Genomic DNA, 18,888 nt, shown 5'->3' with positions numbered 1-18,888 from the left:
TTTTTTTTGAGGAACCTCCATACTGTTTTCGGTAGCAGCTGTAGCAATTTACATTCCAACCATATGTTGCTCCTTCTAAGTGGAGCTGTTCTGAGTCTAGAAATGTTGGTTCCAAAATGAACTCGCTTGCTGCACTTTATTCCAAAGATAGCTTAACGGTGAAATTTGTCCAAGTTCTTCTCCACAATGCAACAAATTCAAATAAAAAATTTAGAACGGCATAAAATACGTAAAAACGGTGACTATAATAAATGCTTTGATGGAAATACTGAAGCCAGTTTGGAACATGATCTGCGGCATTCAGAATGAGGGTGAGTCTGCAAGCTGTGGTCATGTTATGACTATTTTAACTTCCGTATCATTATCCCAAACTGGATTCCAGAGAGAACAAACTATGTGGGTAGGAGGGTGAGGTCTGATGTAGGACGGCAGGTGAAGAAGACGGAATATATGCACAGCATTGGCAAGCAAAGAAAAATTCCAAAATCTGCATCTAAATAGGACTGTTAAGTATCAAAGAATCATTCGGATGAAAAAGCATTTAAAGTTGTGAATTTTCCATATTTAGAATAAGCCATCATTAAATTAAAATCGAGAAAACTTCATTCGTTTGGTGTTCATCTGTTAATTCAAATGGGTTCTCGAGAGTTCAGGTCGTGTTTTTCCTTCACATCAAACAAAAAATTTACATGATTCCAGGTTTTCCAAAACTTTGTATTCTGATACACATTTCAAATAAATAATAACATTAGACAAAAACAAACACACTCTCAGCTTAAAATTTAGGAATATCCTTTATGTCCTGAAAATTCTGACAAAATATTTTGGTATCAGGCCACAACAGAGCAGACAGGGCTTTGCTGGGAGAACACTGAGTCTGAAGTCTGAAGAGCTGGGTGTGAATTTAAATCCCTAGTGGTAAGGACGCTGGTAAGTCACTGAACCTCTGTGTCTCAACTCCCTCATGCGGAAAAGAGATGACAACCTTAGGAAGTAAGAATAGGAACTAAATTAAAAGAGTACCTAAATGTTTTCAGTAGAAGAAAGATCAGGCACAAAAAATGATACTCAAAAAAGTGCTTTGCAGGTATTTCTTTTTTTTTTTTTTTTCAGCCTAAAATAATCATTTACCGCAGTATTGAAATGTCCCAGGGAGGGAGAAGGCTGATGTGCCCATATGGGCGGCGCTCCGCCAGCGGTGGTTATAGTTCTGAATTCCCCTAGACAGACAGCTTCATACCATTATGTGTAATTGCTTTAGCAAAGAAGTGGTGACGACAGGATGCCCAGCGTTAACAGTTCGCTGGTGATCTTGTGGAAGACTGGGGAGGAGACAAAATGCAAGAGCTCAGTCTCACCAGGGCCCACCCACGGGCTTGTGCCGGGGAGCACTAAGATTACATATGCACGGCGTGCTTTAGAGAGGGGTACACACCTTTTATTGGGGGTACTGATTCAGCTTTCCTGTTGCTCGAATCCATTCCCCTTTTCTTTGGTCTCATAGAGAGTTGTTTGGGATGATGCTATTCAGTGATGAAAGAAAAGGATGGGATGGGTAAGGCAAGGTTTTTCTGAGATTGAGAGTTTAATGGAAATACTGAGTTTTGTATGATCCACTAGTTTAAAAAACATGCATGTAGGATATGAATAGAGGTTTATGATTTAGTTTTACAAAAATCAGTGCTTTTTCATTAGGGCGGATTTCCACAACAACATACATGAATTTTCCCCAGCCCGGCCCAGGAGACCTGGGTGATAGAATTCCCGTGTAGACAGCCAGAGTTCTGCTTGGAAGGGTGGAGCTAAGCAGAGGTGGCCAAATTCTCTCAAACTCGCTTCAATCCCAGGCCTCTCCAAAGTCTCCAGTGTTACTTCCGGACAATGGTCACCATGGCGACCCTGGGCTGTTGTCTGAGGTCCCTCCTGGGGGGTGTTTGATGGTGTTCTGAGGGCTGCGCTGACCCCTGCTCTGCCATTCACATTATGGGAGCAACGAGAGCTGTGGTTTTTTGTGATGGCCTTGGACGGGGTCTGTGTTTATGTGTGGGGACCTATGGGGGGTAATTAACTGCATATCTAGTCAAGAATTACTCTTTAACAGCCTGGATGATTACTAAATCTCTTTGTTACATGAATAATTAGCTTAAAAGATAACTTTTCTGAGGGAGCAATATTAGATGCATACCATTAATCTTGTACTTTTAAAGGGTAGTTTTCCTTTGTTTGTTTGGATGGCATTTATATACCCGTTTTGGTTATCTCACAGTTGATAGAAAGGGACACTCAGCCCTAGGGTACTGATTTTCATCAACACACTATATGCAAGGGCCAACCTTCCCAGGAAGCAGGTTCCCCACGTCGTGTGTGATGTGAGTTATTTGGGAGGGCGTACATCTCATTAGTATGTATTTAAGATATACGAGCTTCTGAGATACAAAAGTTTTCAGACAATTGATGAAACTGGGTGAAATTTAAAATGAAGTAACTTCTACAAGAATTTCGTTAATGTACAGTGTTGAGTGCCAAGGGTGTGCTGAGCGTGGTGGGCAGTACAGATTCCTACCAATCCTGACCCGTCCCCCGACACAGAGCTAACGTGCCACACATTTCAGGAATGAACGCCTGGGTCAGCTAACTTGCCCCACGGTAACACAGTGCTTAGGGCCACGGATCAAAGCCGCAGCCTCTGACTCCATGGTCACTGTTTATTTCTGTCCATAATGCAGTGTGGATAAAGGGGGGAAAGATGATAAAATCCAGCAGAAGGAAGTAAACGAGTTATTTCAGGTAGAGCTAAAGCCGAAGAGAGAATGAAAAGTGTCAGTATGGGCATCTGTAAACAAGCCTTCAAAATCATCCAGACAAATAAACGCTTTTTTTAGAACTCAAATGTAATTTACTTCCTGGTTTCTTAAGACATTTCAGAATATATAAATATATTAAGAGATACAGGTGCTAAACAAATGAATATTCCTTATGTCTATATTTGCCATCAGAGATAAAATACTGAAGCCCAAAGGGTAGATGCTTACTTTGTCTGTTTGGCAGGAAGGGTGGCAGGCAGTGAGGCAGAGGCCGTACCGCCCAGGACTTTCCTTTCAACAGTGGGTCCCTGGGAGATGAGAGCCTTGCGTGGTGAGAGCGGGCAGGGTTGTGCACTGCTGTAGACAGAGTGAGCTGCAGTAATAAGACACGATATGCTGGGTGGCAGGACCCACAGACACACGTTCTCACAATTCTGGAGGCCGCGACATCCCCCATCAAGGTGCTGGCAGACAGTTTCTGGTGAGGGCTCTCTGCCTGGCCGGCACACCGCAGCCCTGTCACTGTGTCGTCAAGCAGTGAGGAGAGAGGCCTCAGGTCTGTCCCTCTTCTTGTAAGGACACTAATCCCAACTGGGGCCTACCCCCATGACCTCATGTAACCCTGTTTACCTCCCAAGGGCCTCACCTCCAAATAGCACCATGTTGAACGTTAGGGCTTCAACACAGGAACACAAACATCCGGGCCAAGCACCACCTGCTTTTAGCCTGTGGTCTTCCCACCCCAAGTCTTCACGTGCTCATGAACAGAGAAACCAAAGACAGTAGCGCCCCAAGCTCCATATCTGTGGAATAGCATGAGCATCGTGTGTGCTGGACCCTAAGGGCATGGAGACGTCTCTAACAGCAGCATTTCCCCGAGGAGGAGGTGGCCAGGTTGAGGGTGTGTGCTAGGTGACACGCTGACCAGAGGGAGGGCTCTGTCCTTCTGCACCTGGTTTAGGGTGGTGACAAGAAAGGGCCCTGTTGCAGAAGATACAGGGGGAGGACGGTGCTCGAATGACCACTGGTGGGCAGTGAGGGGAGGCACTGGCATCCTTTTCACAAGGGGTTTCGTGGCTGAAGAGATTTCCCAAGTGATAGAAACACAGGCAGGGGCTCCAGTGTCCTCGGCATCCCTGCGTCCCTGAGCCTGAGGACGCTCCAGTGCAGACGGCTCGGAATCCGTGGGTTTCCGGCCTGTTTCTGTTTCCTGCCTGCACGACACCACGACCAAAGGCACCGCGTGCAGTCACCGTCTTTGAGGACATAAAAAAGGCATCCCTGTTGATTTGTCCTGAAACCACCCTTTTGAGCTCTACTTGTCTGAGAAGTGTCCTGGGAACATCACTGCGCCCTTATTTTGGAACCAATTGCACTGTTTGGAAACCTTACCTACCTTTTGTTTTGTTTTACTTTTAAAGATTTTACTTATTTATATGAGAGGGAGAAGGGGGAGGGGCAGAGGAAGAAGCAAACCCCCCCGTCTAGGAGGGAGCCCGACTGGGGACTCGATCCCAGGACCCTGAAGTCAGGACGGGAGCTGATGTCAGAAGCTTAACCAGCTGAGCCACCCAGGTGCCCCCGTACTTATCTTTTAATTTCAGAAGAGTTAGCGCTGTGATGAGTAGCACGGGCTACTGTAGCAGCAAGACTGGGCTCTTCCGTCTCTCCTCCGCTGCTAGCTGTGTGCCTAGCACGGGTGAATCTTCTCGACTCGGTTTCCTTGTCCGTGAAATGGGGATAATACTACTGAATATCTGGGATTATGATGGTATATAATGAAGCACTCTATTGAAAATGCTTAGCATGGTGCCTGACACGTAGCAAGCATTTAATTAGCAGAAGTATTCCATTAACTAACAAATCACGTACACTACCCATTATATTTAAGACTAATTATTATCTTTTGCTCTGTTTATAGTAATGGTAACAACCATGACAGCATTTTCTATTTGAAAATCTCTGATTTCAAGGAGACCTTCTTGGAAAATGATGGCTTCTACTGATCTGGTATTAATCAGTTTCCTACTGCATAATATAGCATATGTGACATCCTGTTTGAGGAGTGGTTTCCACATCCATGTTTAAAGAATGTGGCATATTGCTGAATTATCAGTTTGCAATCAATTAACATGGGTTATGTACAACCAACAGAAGGAAGATGACCATGATGCAATCTGCTTTTGACATTATCAAGGACACCACCAGATCTTACATTGTGTCAAATCCTCATTACGAATGCCGGGCAATGTGACAAAACAGCAGTTTGTAGGGCTCCTGATGATGGCATAAGCCACACCAGTGGCTACTGCACATGTCTGTGCCTTTATTCTCCGGAGAATAGTTCCAATTTCTTTGCAGGCTAAAATCCATACTCCTATTATGCAGCAAGCCAGCTGATTGGGTGTAAGTTAAAAATATCTCACACCATAAATGCTTTATGTATAAGTTGCCAGTGCCCCCTAGTTCGAGGGAGCTCAGTTATTTAAGTTAAAATTAACTTCTGAATCAAGTATGTGCATACTGAGAGGGCAGGCTCTCGGTGAAATATTGAAGATGCGAATGCTTTTCCTGTAAAATGTTTATGAGCATTGCAATTGGGTTGGTTGTTAAAACAAGTCCTTGCTTGTCATGAGGCAAGAGCCAAGTTGTGCCTAGAGACGGAGGAGAGATGAGGCTCTTTCTTCAAATGTTTTCATCCCATATTCTTGCTAAGTTATTGTCTTATCCTAAGTCATGAGACTGTGTCTCTCTCTTCCGCTACCTGCCTCATTTTCCATGTACCTGTTACGCTGGATTGTAGAGGATATAGACTTGGCAGGAGCATGTGGAGAAGATATCGGATGCAAATACATGTGGGGGTGTTTATTTTGGTTCAGACCCATATGACATACATGACAGGGCGATTATCTTCTTTCTCTGAGCCTTTCCAGGCAAGGGCCAAAATCCTGTTAGTCTAACAGCACAAGAATTTCCTTTAATCTCTTCCTTCTCTATACTAATTAATGGATTCATTTACTATTAACTCTGTAAATACTTTGTGAAAGTCTACAATATATTATACTGCAAAAGAGAAATAAACATTAAGTAAATAAGTAAATTAAAGCAGGATATGTGTTGTAATAGATTTACAAGGAGGTATAAGAATTAAGAAGGGGAAAAGATCATCGACTCTCTTTGGGGTGCAGTGGTTGGAGAAAGCTAGATAAAAATGAAACCTGTGGGTTTGGTCCTGGAGAGTGGAGTGGGAGGTTTCTGTCTGTCTCTTGTACTCAGTGTTGTGCTGGTAAATGTTTAACCATGAGTTATGTGAGGGGTAGAGCCTGATTGATAACATTCCTCAAACTGTCTGGTCTAAATATTTCCATGTTGGGCAGTTGCTTGCTGTCAGTATGAAGTCACTGGACAACAATATGCAGTACAACTCCCTTAGGGTGTCTCTCCACCAGATGAATGCTGGGGAAGTAGCTAGCCTCAAGGGTGCAGATCAAGGCCAGATACAATGAAATGACTAGAAGTGTGTGAGACCCAAGGAGTTTTTTCATCTGATTTAAAGTAATGGATTTAATTTTACATTTATATAATTTAACCAATACAGGCTATGTTTAACGATCAGTCATCTTGCAGACTTTTTCAATACTTAACGTGCACCTCTCACATGCTGATATAAATGTACCACTGAATTTTTTATACTCTTTCTGAGATCAGTAACCAGAATATAAGAGCATATCCTGAATGTTGACACACACACATGACAACATGTGAAATGGATAAGATGATTAATGGTCAGTCCTTTGGGGCAAGAGCTTCAGAAAGACTTTAAGATTCTCTGTCAACTTGCTTGAGTTATGGTCTAGAGTCCTTTGATTTAATGTTTAGAATTTTTTTTAAATATTACGAACTTTATGAAAATGTTATGCATATGTCAGGCTCTTTTCTGTTAACTTCTACAAAGTTCTACCTGCAAGATCTCTTTCCTTGGATTTCATTAAGATAAAAAGATTTTAAAAAGAAAAAAGAGTAGACACTTGCAAAATCTCTAAAACTACATCAGCGCATTTGGAATAGTATACTTTGAAAGGAATGAAAGGTGTTTGCTTTCCTTTATTTCCTTCAGGTTTTGTTTAGCTTCTTGTATTTTTGCTTTTGAATTATTTTAGTTTATTAATATGGCCAACCCAATGAAACTGAAACTATACTGTGATAAACACTCTGGTATGATTATCGCCATGAGAACAAGATAGAAATAAACCATTTATACACATTGGGAACTTTGTTGAGAATACATAGAGTAAAAATTTATCATTTTTTTGGTCATTCAAAGCAGTTGACTTTTATTCCATTTTATCATCAATTTTTTAAATTTTTTAATTTAATTTTATTTTGTCAGTGTTCTAAGATTCATTGTTTATGCACCACACCCAGTGCTCCATGCAATCCGTGCCCTCTATCATTTTAAAACACTGCAAGAAACCAAAAAAGTTGGGATGCTTTGTAAATGACCATGGCTGGAATAAAGCATCCTTGCACAAATTCACTATGTGTCATGGCGTCTCATCTAAAATGATAATTTTCTGAGCCTTCTGAGCTGTAGGAGATTGTGCCTAAAATACAATCCAGAATTTCTAGACACAGTTGTATATCCAGTGAGTTTTGAAAAAAAAAAAAAAAAAAACACGGGCTTTCCTCTGCTTGCTCTAACTCTGTTGAAACTATGTTTAATGAAAATCCAGTCCTTTGGCTGAAGTGACTCCTCTGCCCACGGCCCATCTTCTAAAGCGAATGCAAAAGAAAATAAGGATAAGGATGATGATGACGGTGTTTACTGTCATCTTCACATTAACCTGAATTCATGCAGCAGCAGGTTGTCATCCCTGACAAGCGAGAGCTTGCTCGTAGTTGAGGAGAGACCCCCTGACGCTGAGGAGAGCAGCCAGGGAGCAGGGCGCGGAGAACGGCTTCCCCACCTCCAGCGCTTCCCCGGGCCGGCCTGATTGAAACACATTTCTTGTAATTGAAGCACCTGATGCAATTTGGGGAAAATATGTGCGTGCATCAATTTTTGCTTCAAAATGAAAACAAAATATAAATCAGAATCTTACTATGCTTTGGAGAAAAATACTAGCTATAAACAAAGGATCATAAAACTAGAATTTTAAAGGAATTTAAACCAATCTGATGAAATCAAAATCCTAAGAGGGTTTTGAAAGCTGATTACTACTGCCAGTTATGACGCCTAAAACCTCCATAAAATATATAACTATATTGTACCTGAGATTTTGCAAAGAGCTTTCCTGCCTACAATTCTCGGTACCACAGAAAATTTACCATGGAGGTAGGGAGGGCAGCAGGGCTTCCTTTCTGCCTAGAGTCACCTGGGGCTCAGGGATTTCAAACAAATTTATTCCCATGGACACTCATGTATTAGGTCAGCAGATACTCATTAGATGTCTTCTGCACTTTTGTTGTCATTCTGAAATCTCTGGGTGTACCACCAGCCTTACACAGCTTGTGTTCTGGTGGGCTGAGTGCCGAAGAACAACTACGCCAAGTAATGAAGAAGGATACCAGGATCGGAGGATAGAAGAGGGTGGTGGATATTTTTGTACATTACGTTGGTCAAGGAAGCCCCATCTGTTCAACCAGCTTTGGCAGAGTCTGGTAGATGGAGAGGCCTTTAGCCCAGAGGAGACCAATGTTCCAGGAGGATGGCTGGCGCATGATTGGTCTCTTCAAGAGACAGTCAGGAGGTCAGTGATGCCAGAGCAACATGAGGAGGGAAAAAAATGGTTGGAAGAAGGAGGAGGGATTAGGGAATTGGGTGGCAGTTCACATGGGGCCACATAAAAAAAATAGTTTTTATTCTACCTGGAGTAGTAAATCTCTGAGATATATTTATTGGGGGAACCAGTCTCATCTTGCTTAGGTTTTAGAAACACCACACACAGTGCTGCTGGGAAAGTGCACTCTTCCAGGAAGACAGGGGAAACAGAGAGATGAGGTAAGAGGCTACTGTAGAGCTGTAGAGAGATGAGCGTGCACCAGTGCGGAGGACACGCGAATCGAGCAGCTGCCACGTCCTGCAACTCCCTGACTTCAAGCCCAGGTCTGTCTTTCAGGATACAACAATAACCAAGCAAGAGAACCTTCCATTTTCTAGGATTTTGAGTAGTGTTTAACATACCAACATATTTATGCCCTCTAATGTCAGGAGAGGAGGATAAAAGTCATACATTACCCAAATGCTTTGCATCGTTGATGGTCTAATGCCAGTGTCACTTTCTCTGAATGGGCCAGAGTAGCAGCAGGAAGCCTGTGATTGATTAAGTCAGTGTCTGTTACGTGCTGTGTCCTTTCCATCCTCTTTATATCCAATTCCCGGTGCAGTGCCTCACTCAAAACAAGTGGTTAGTTAATACCTGTTGAATGGATAAATCATACAACTAATGGGTATGTCAATGAACAAGTAATGTTTCTAATAGCTCATGATTTTCATGTCACTGAATACTGTCATTCAAGTTGCCTTCCCCTCTGTTCCCTGAAAACTCAATTTTTCTTTGCTCAAGATTTGTGAACTTGGGACTGTCACTGTCAGTATTTGGTTGGGTGAAAACCATTGGTTGAATGAATGAAAGAAGTATAAATAAGTGTTTTATCAGTATGTACATGGCAATGCTGAGCCTTGCCCAGTCAAGCCCTCCCAGCTGAGAAATGCTCTGAAAAGTGGGGCCGGAAAGGAGATCACTGGTTATGCAAAGAGGCAAAGTGATAGCAAACTAAAAAAAAAGAAGAAAACACAGAGGAACAAGTTTTACTTCAAATTGTGTAATATGCTATCTTAAATCTTAGTTGTTGTTGTTTTTAACTTGTGTTTCCAACTCTTCAACTTTTGCTCGTTTGTTAATATCTATTTAACCATTCTGACTTTGAGGAATAATTACCAATTTTTCTGTACAAAATGGCTTCCACAAACATATGTGCATTAGGGTCAGTCCTTAGTCTTTGAAGAAAGGTTAGCGTCAACTTCAAAGGTATGGATTCAGTTGAATGAAACATTTTCAGTGAAAGTCTATGCTAGTCTGTTTCATGAGGGTTCTGTGCCCCACCTGCATTTATCATGCCTTCAAGAGCTATGACAGTGAGAAAGTCCAATTCAGTTTACCAGTGTGATGAAGGTTGGTAGGTATTAGAGCAGTGTGACCATGATACCTGCAGGTCTGCAATGTGCCCTGGGATTTCTGTTTACATGACTGCCAAGGCTATGTGCTCCCTAACGGACACTCTTCAGAGCTCCTCTTTTCTTTTATATGAAGAGCTGTTGATCCTCGAGAGCTCAGTTCAGGTATGACCTTGTCCTGAAAGCTTTCTCTTACCCCCAATCTGGTTAAAGGTCTGGGTCTTCAGAGCAGCCTGAACAAAGACAGACCTTTCTGTCCACTCCTCTCACCCTCCCTGACCTCATCCCTAACATCCACCCTCTCTCACTGGGCTCCAGGCACAACAGTTTCCCCATGACATGGTACACAAGGTGGCACCCACAACCTTCACTCTCCTCTTACGCATACTTTATTTTTCTTGTAGCACACATCATCTGACGTATCATAGGATAGATTAATATACATATTAATATACATCAATATAAGAACTAATATGTATGTATATTCTATCTCTGCCCGTATCTCTAATCTTCACATTGGTCTGTCTCCTCACCAGAACGTGAGTACACGGAACAGCCCCTTCTTGCCCCCGACACAACACACTGCTATTTCCCAGTGTCTGTAGGATTGCCTAGCTCACACCAGTCACTCAATGGTTATTTCAAGAATGAAGATATGAAATGATCTGAGCCCTTTTAGGACTGTGTAATATTTATCTGTTTGCTACAGTCTGGGTTCTTACAATTAGACTATTCACTTTATTTCCATATTTTTTACACCTAGGAAAGCACATGGAATGCAACACACATTTAAGAGTTGTTTATTATTATCATTATTATGTATTTTTTAAAGAGGCTCCACACCCAATGTGGAGCTCAAACGGAAGACCCTGGGATCAAGAGTTTCATGCTGTACTGACTGAGCCAGCCAGGTGCTCCCAAGAATTGCTTGTTGAATGAATACATGTGCTGGGCACGCTGGTCATATATATGTAAATAGCAACAGTTAATCATGATTTTGTCTTTATCAAATTATACTATGAATTAAAATAGTGACATTAAAGTCACACATAAAGCTTTATAATCAATTTTTAAAATTGCATTGAATATATACTTAATTTTTTATGAGATATATTTGACAAAAACAGGAACCTTTTCCCAAATTTGGGTGACATCTTTGTGCAGAGACCATTCTAGTTTTCTCTGTACTGTTCCAGTTTCAAGATGGTATGACTGAGCACTGAAAGGAAACTCCAAATAGCAAATATACATATTTATATCATTTAAGTTATGTTTGAAGCATATTCTTATGTCACTTCTAATGAGCTCCAGAGAGACGAGGGTGGGATGACACTAAAGAAACACAAGGCATAGGAACAGGAGCCCTTTCCAGTGTGGATCAAACAAAGACAAATCATCAGAAAACCACCGCTGAATTCAGCAACAAATGAGGAGGTCAGTCTGCGTCTCTGATCTTCAAAGCATTTCTAGGGTTGTGCTGAGGAATAGTCTGGGTCTCAAGCTGCCTCCTTCCATGAATACTTGACTATATTTTAGCGCTTACTTTAATTCATTTTAAATTGAATGAATTTAATGCTTTGAGACATGTTATTGTGCATTTATCCCAGTTAAGTGGAATTTTTCAGTATTTTCCCCATGAGTTATTTAGAACTCCACTGAGTCAACTACTTGATTAAAATTAAGTTAATTAAAATTAACAAAGAATCCTAATCCTGATTATTTTTCTGATAAATTATACTTTATTTGGTCAAACCAATACCTAAGTTAGAGATATATAAAACTATATATATTGTAGCAAAACTATATATATTGTAGCAGTAATTTTAAATATATTGGTTAATATTCAGGAGGTAAAATTCCTTATCAAATAGAAAAATTCATATTATAATGATTGTTAATCCCTGAGATTGTATACATTCCTTTGGTGTCATTTAAAAATCAGTCAGGTGGGTGGTGTCTGTGTGTGTGTGTGTGTGTGTGTATACAAAGAACTCAAACACCTTTAAATATATATATTTAATTCCTTGATGCACAGGTAGACAAAACAAAACCCTGGGGAAATGTAGTATTTTTATGGATTTTTTTCATGTCTTTGGAATTCAGTCTGAAGAGTGGTTGGTACATTGCCTTAGTGATAAACTCTTAACTATTTTAATCCTGATCGTCTTGATAAGTGCTGTGGATAGTTCTAAGAGTGTTTGACTGTGTCCCCTGTTTTAAATGTTAATCTGGACATTTTAATTAGGAATCTGTATTCAACACCAGGATGAGACAAAAGGCCAGCCATTTATAGCATCTGGGTATAATGGAAAGGAGAGAAAATGCTCCTGATTTTCGTGGTGTCACTGAAATGGTGTGGTGACAGCTAAAATAATGCAAGACAGGTGAAAATCCAGATTTCTTATCCTACTTGCTTTTCCCTCATGGGAAAAAATGATACTTTTGACCCGCCATCAATATGACATCCCCGTGACGTATTTTAGAGGTCCTATGCATGTTAATACTGAGTTTTGGTGCGTCCTTACCAATTGCCATTTTATCCAAAATAACATGGTTTGGGGATAGACTTGGTTCAGATGATTAAAATGGAATAGGAACAGAAAAGCCTTCATTGTATAATGACAAAAGTTGTAATTTTGAGACAAAAATTTTGGTTCACTAACTTATCTGACTGTTGGAGATTTATACTCTGCTTCAGTGAAGCTTAACAAAGCTTCCGTCTCCATGACTATCACATGTACGTCTGACTCTCATTCTTATCGTGCTTCTTACCCACGTGTCCTTTCACCACTTACAGAAACTTTTGCTTCAACATCTCTTTGTCAAATCCAACTTGTCATGTCCCAACCTGAACGTAGGACCTTCACCTGAGACAAGGGTCTTCTCGCTTCCAAATTTCCTTGTCTGCCAGCAGTATCAGGAGTGTCTCACTCTATGGAGAAAGCCCTCTTTAATCTTCCTTTAACAAACCATTCCTTTCCCTGCATTTGTCATTCCTTTCTGTCTGTGTCGAGGATAAGAGTGTATCAACTGCTCTTCCTGCTTCCTGTCCTCCTCCTCTTCTAAGGATGCTGCTGGTCCTGGCCCGCATCACCCACACCTCTGTAGACTCTAATCTTCCTCATGGATTTTTTTCCCCTTTATGTTCCACACTTTTTCCTTTATCACTGTTTCCGACAAATAAAGTGGAGTCTTGATATTCAACTAAGTTAAAAAGAGATGGACAGAAAAAGAGAGACACAGAGAGAGTATTTAAATAAATCAAACAATTTTCAAATTTAGAGGGTGCAGGCTGATTTCCTACATAAGCGTATGCCCTGGTGAGCATGAGAAGAAAAACACAACTCTCCCCTTCTCCTGGTGGATGGTAGTTGATTAGACTGTATTTCCTAAACTCATTGTTAATCCCAGGCTGATTCAGACTGGACACATTTTTTTTTTTTAAACTTTATGAAGTATCTTTGGAGCCTCACTCTTGCATTCCACCAATGTCCCATTAAGCATGTTGCTACCTTGTTTAAACACAGCAACAAAACAGTTCTTTTTCAGTATTTTCAGCCACATGGAGTAAAAATTCTTCTGCTTGTTTGTGAAGGTTGTCTTCTCTCATAAAGTCTCCTCTCTCCCACAGCCCCTGGACACTACATCCCCATCTGCTCTGTTCTCCCAGGCATGGTACTCTCCATCTCTAGGGACATGCTGTCTTCCCCCTCTAGGCTGCGGACCCTGCACGGTCTTCAGGACTCATCTAGAGTGTTGCTCACTTTGGAAAGCCTGTTACCTCCCGACCCGTCTCTGTTTTCTCTTCTCCGGCTGTGGTGGTCGCCACAAACACAGACGAGCCCAGGGGCTAACCATGTGGACTTTGATCATGTCCCTCAGCTCCATGTGGCCGGTCTTGCCTCACTGTCTCCGGAGCTTCTGTACATGGGAAGTAGACTTGCATACGAAAATGTCTGTCCTTGAGTCTTAACCAAGGAGGTCACGCACTGGCTCCATCAGCGAGAACTAAGAAAAAGCCACCTGAGCCACACCTCAGTCTGCAGACGCATCCCGACTTGTGTGTTTGCTGGGATGATCTAACAGCCCCCGTGAGAACGGCCCTCAGTGCCCTGTCAGTCTCTCTGTGTCAGGCACTGTGATGACCAGTGATAGCTCAGACACCCACGGGAGGAGCATTATTCCTGCTGTGACCATCCCCATGCTATAGGTGGGGAAACAGAAGAACACAGAGGTCAATAAACGTGTACAAGATCCCGAGCTTAGGTGAGGCGTGGAGGAGGAGCCAGTCTCGTGGTCAAATCGAGTAATGCCGGTGCAAGAATTTTACAAGCTGTGAGTGTCAGGCACATACATGACCAGTACGTCTTATTTCTGTGCCAGTGGTGGAGCACACAGTCAGTACTGGGTAAAACCCAGCGGTTAGAGAGGTGTTGTTCAAAATGAGCAATGTGTGATTCGATTTCGTTCTTACGAGTTTGGAGTTACTGCTTTTCCTCCGGATTACACCATCAGGATCTGCTCCTGTTTCAAACTTTCATTTTCATATTTCAGATTCATATGCATTAATTCTCTAAAGAAATTAAGATTTTATAGTCCATTTGGGAATGTTATTTTATGCCCTATGATTTTACTCCCTAGTTATATAGCATATTGAGAATTCATTATATTTACTGATTGTTTTTCATAAAGGTGTTAAGGGAATTAATATAACAGAATTTATAACAGAGTTTGAAATGGATTTGAGCTTCTTTGAAAAGCCCATCCTGTTCATAAAAACATTATTTTCTTATCTGCTTTACAACCTCACCACTATCGTTCTCTTACAGTGGGAGACCCCAAAGGGATCAACTCACAGTTAGTTCCATTGTACAGAGAAGAAAAAATAGGGTTACCCAGGGGTGGTCGATAAAGGGAATACTCTCATGGCTTAGGCTTCTCTTTGTGTGGGCTACAGATTGGAAAAGTAAATGGAGTTCTTGATAATCATAGAATAATTCCAGACACGGAGGCAAATTACATGTGCTCCAAGTTAAAAAAAAAAAAAATGTCATCAGGGCAAAGGGTACTTAACTAGAGCACCGAGGCTGAAATCAGTTTTCTTTTTTGTAACGACAAGAACATCATTTATCAACAGAGGTGATCATACTTAGAATTTACTACTATTTGTTACCAGTTGTTCCAAAGGCCTTAGGAATAAATAAGCATGATTTTACTTCCCAGAGCCTGGTGCCATGCCACAGGAAACAATTTTGCATTTTAGTTCTGATTTCTTGGACCTGCAGCAAGTAATACTTTATTTCAGGAATTTGTGCTATTTATATAATTTTTTCTGAAATACTTATATTAGCATTGAGAAAATTAGACTCATTTCTAGTACAGGTGACTCCTGAACAACATGGGTTTAAGTTGGTCCACTTGTACACAGGTTTTTCAATAAATAAGCACAGTATTAAAAAGGTATTTTCTCTTCTTTATGATTTCCTTCATAACATGTTTTCCTCGAGTTTACTTTATAAGAATGTGGCATATAATACATAGAACATGCAAATAAGTATTAATCGACTCTTTGTGTTATTGGTAAGGGTTCCAGTCGACAATAGCCTAGTAAGAGGTTGAAAAAGCCAAAGTGATCCGTGATTTTCAGCCCTGCGGGAGTCAGCGTCCCTAACCCCTGTGTAGTTCAAAGGTCAGCTGTAGATGTGACCACTCCATATTGAATTAATGACAATCTTCTGAAGACCTAGCATTATTTTAAGTGAATATGCTGTGAATATTAGGTCTTCATGGCGTATGATACTTATATACACTACACATGCACACACTCTTTAAGAAAAATATTTTATTTATTTAGTGGACAGAGAGAGAGAGAGAGAGGGAGCACAAGCAGGGGGAACTGCAGAGGGAGAGGGAGAAGCAGGCTTCCCGCTGAGCGGGGAGCCCAGTGCAGGGCTCGAGTCCAGGAATCCAGAATCATGACCTGAGCTGAAGGCAGATGCTTAAACCACTGAGCCACCCAGATGCTCCTGGTTTTATTTTTTGGTTTCTTTCTCCTTGCTTGTTTAATTCTTGTTCTTTTTTTCACATGTTTAGTCTTGTACAGATCTTTGATATGATGAGGATAAAATTTACCGTCAGTTTATTACAGACATTGTGAGCAAGAGCCCAAGAAAAATCCGGGAAGGTCAGGGGGTCCTCAGTGGGGCCTTGGTGGGCTAGCGTTACCCCGGCAGGAGCTTGGAAACTGGGCTTCTTGCAGGGGACCTGGGAGCCGGAGTGTTCAGTGTGGTGAGCCCTGGGCTCAGAGCCCAGTCTGCATGGCCACGTGGAAAGGGGGAGTTTTGAGAAGGGAAGCTGAGACACTTAGCAACTGGGTAGCAGTGGACAATGGGCTGTGGTGATCATTTGACCCACTTAGAATTGTTTTCCTTTCTTTTATTGGTTAATTTTCTCCACACACAATGGTATGAAGACGTCCAAAGGAGGGACGATGCTTGCTTAGTGGTCAGATGCTAGGGTAGGGGTGCCTGTTTTCATGAAACCACATCATCACAACGTTTTTATAAAGCCCTGGACAGGACGTCTGGGTGGCTCAGTTGGTTAAGCGTCCGGGTCTTGGTTTTGGCTCACAGTCTCAGGGTGATGAGTTCGAGTTTCCCATTGAACTCAGAGCTGGGCGTGGAGCCTGCTTGGGGTTTTCTCCTTCCCTCTGTCCCTCCCCCATCTCTAAAGGAAATAAATAAATCTTAGAAAGAAGAAAAGCCTGAAGGCAAAATTTTTCCCATCAGCACACAGATGTCGGGTGGTTTTACTCCAGCTCGTGGCCGACTGACACTCCTTCACTTGATTGCTTCTTTTTCTTTTTCTTTTAAGAGAAAGATTTATTTACTATATGCAGGTTCATATGACATAGATTTTAAAGAGCCAAAGCATGCTTTTAGAGATTTTATTTATTTATTTGACAAAGAGAGTGAGAGAGAACACAAGCACAGGGGGCATCTGAAGGAGAGGGAGAGGCAGGCTCCCCGCGGAGCTGAGAGCCCCACGCAGCACTCGATCCAGGGACCCTGGGATCATGACCTGAGCCGAAGGCAGAGGCTTCACTGACTGAGCCACCCAGATGCCCCAAGTGTCCAAACATTTTTACAGAAAAGTTAAAATGAAAGACAATACTAGACGATACGTGGACGCACACCAAAGAGGAAAGAAAGAAAGAAGCATAAACACATAAACCTTTACGCATTTTATCTGTAAGTAAGGATGCCTGTCTTCATGCCAGTTTAAGAAGGGTCACTCTGGTTCCAGAATTTGTTCCCTTTCTTTTTCAAATGGTTTCCACTGACTCTGGGAGGCTAGGCGGAGGAGGAACCCTCTTTACCGCAACCCAGCAGGCTACCCCTGTCTGGTCCCCAGCCACTCTGGTTCCCCCACCAAGGGGTCACTGGCGGTCCCAGCAGCACTAACCGCTGTTGGTGCCTCGAATATAGTGGGTATAGATGGTCCTTCTTGACTGGTGGTTTCTCCTCATGCCCTCCCTCTTAGGAAACAATCTTTCCTTGCCCAGGTGATAGCAACATGTTCTTTTTTCTGTTTTTAGAGGGGGAGGGGCAGAGGGAGAGGAGGAATCTCAGGCAGAATCCATGACAAGCACAGAGCCTGACCTAGATATTGATCTCATGACCCTGAGATCATGACCTGAGCCCAAGTCGAGAGTCTGACACTTAACCAACTGAGCCACCCAGGCACCAACCCACAGCATGTTACCTTTTATTTCTTTTATTTTTTTTTTTATATATTATTTTTTTTTAAATTTTTTATAAACATATATTTATTTTTTCCCCAGGGGCACAGGTCTGTGAATCGCCAGGTTTACACACTTCACAGCACTCACCATAGCACATACCCTCCCCAATGTCCATAACCCCACCCCCCCAACCCCCCTCCCCCCAGCAACCCTCAGTTTGTTTTGTGAGATTAAGAGTCACTTATGGTTTGTCTCCCTCCCAATCCCAACTTGTTTCAGTTACTCTTCTCCTACCCCATTAACCCCCCATGTTGCATCTCCTCTCCCTCATATCAGGGAGATCATATGATACTTGTCTTTCTCTGATTGACTTATTTCGCTAAGCATGATACCCTCTAGTTCCATCCACGTTGTCGCAAATGGCAAGATTTCATTTCTTTTGATGGCTGCATAGTATTCCATTGTGTATATATACCACTTCTTCTTTATCCATTCGTCTGTTGATGGACATCTAGGTTCTTTCCATAGTTTGGCTATTGTAGACATTGCTGCTATAAACATTCGGGTGCACATGCCCCTTCGGATCACTACGTTTGTATCTTTAGGGTAAATACCCAGCAGTGCAATTGCTGGGTCATAGGGTAGTTCTATTTTCAACATTTTGAGGAACCTCCATGCTATTTTCCAGAGTGGTTGCACCAGCTTGCATTCCCACCAACAGTGTAGGAGGCTTCCCTTTTCTCCGCATCCTCGCCAGCATCTGTCATTTCCGGACTTGTTAATTTTAGCCATTCTGACTGGTGTGAGGTGGTATCTCATTGTGGTTTTGAATTGTATTTCCCTGATGCCGAGTGATATGGAGCACTTTTTCATGTGTCTGTTGGCCATCTGGATGTCTTCTTTGCAGAAATGTCTGTTCATGTCTTCTGCCCATTTCTTGATTGGATTATTTGTTCTTTGGGTGTTGAGTTTGCTAAGTTCTTTATAGATTCTGGACACTAGCCCTTTATCTGATATGTCGTTTGCAAATATCTTCTCCCATTCTGTCAGTTGTCTTTTGGTTTTGTGAACTGTTTCCTTTGCTGTGCAAAAGCTTTTGATCTTGATAAAATCCCAATAGTTCATTTTTGCCCTTGCTTCCCTTGCCTTTGGCGATGTTCCTA

The 18,888-nt window shown here is 41.9% G+C and overlaps 1 protein-coding gene and 1 non-coding gene across 2 annotated transcripts in view; one reads left to right on the top strand and one right to left on the bottom strand.

Moving 5' to 3' along the window:
* The window catches only part of CSMD1 (CUB and Sushi multiple domains 1), a 1,958,110-nt gene that overhangs the window by 1,313,155 nt on the left and 626,067 nt on the right, over positions 1–18,888 (top strand). The gene's annotated exons all lie outside the window — the stretch shown is intronic.
* On the bottom strand, positions 11,101–11,206 carry LOC116874971. Its single transcript, XR_004384101.1, has one exon. It is a non-coding gene; the product is annotated as a U6 spliceosomal RNA (small nuclear RNA).

This window comes from Lontra canadensis, unplaced genomic scaffold, assembly GCF_010015895.1.
Source record: "Lontra canadensis isolate GAN:19392208 unplaced genomic scaffold, GSC_riverotter_1.0 scaffold39, whole genome shotgun sequence".
In the NCBI taxonomy this organism is placed as follows: domain Eukaryota; kingdom Metazoa; phylum Chordata; class Mammalia; order Carnivora; family Mustelidae; genus Lontra; species Lontra canadensis.
Note: the sequence above shows the minus strand (reverse complement) of the source record. Positions and strands in the feature narration are given on the sequence as shown.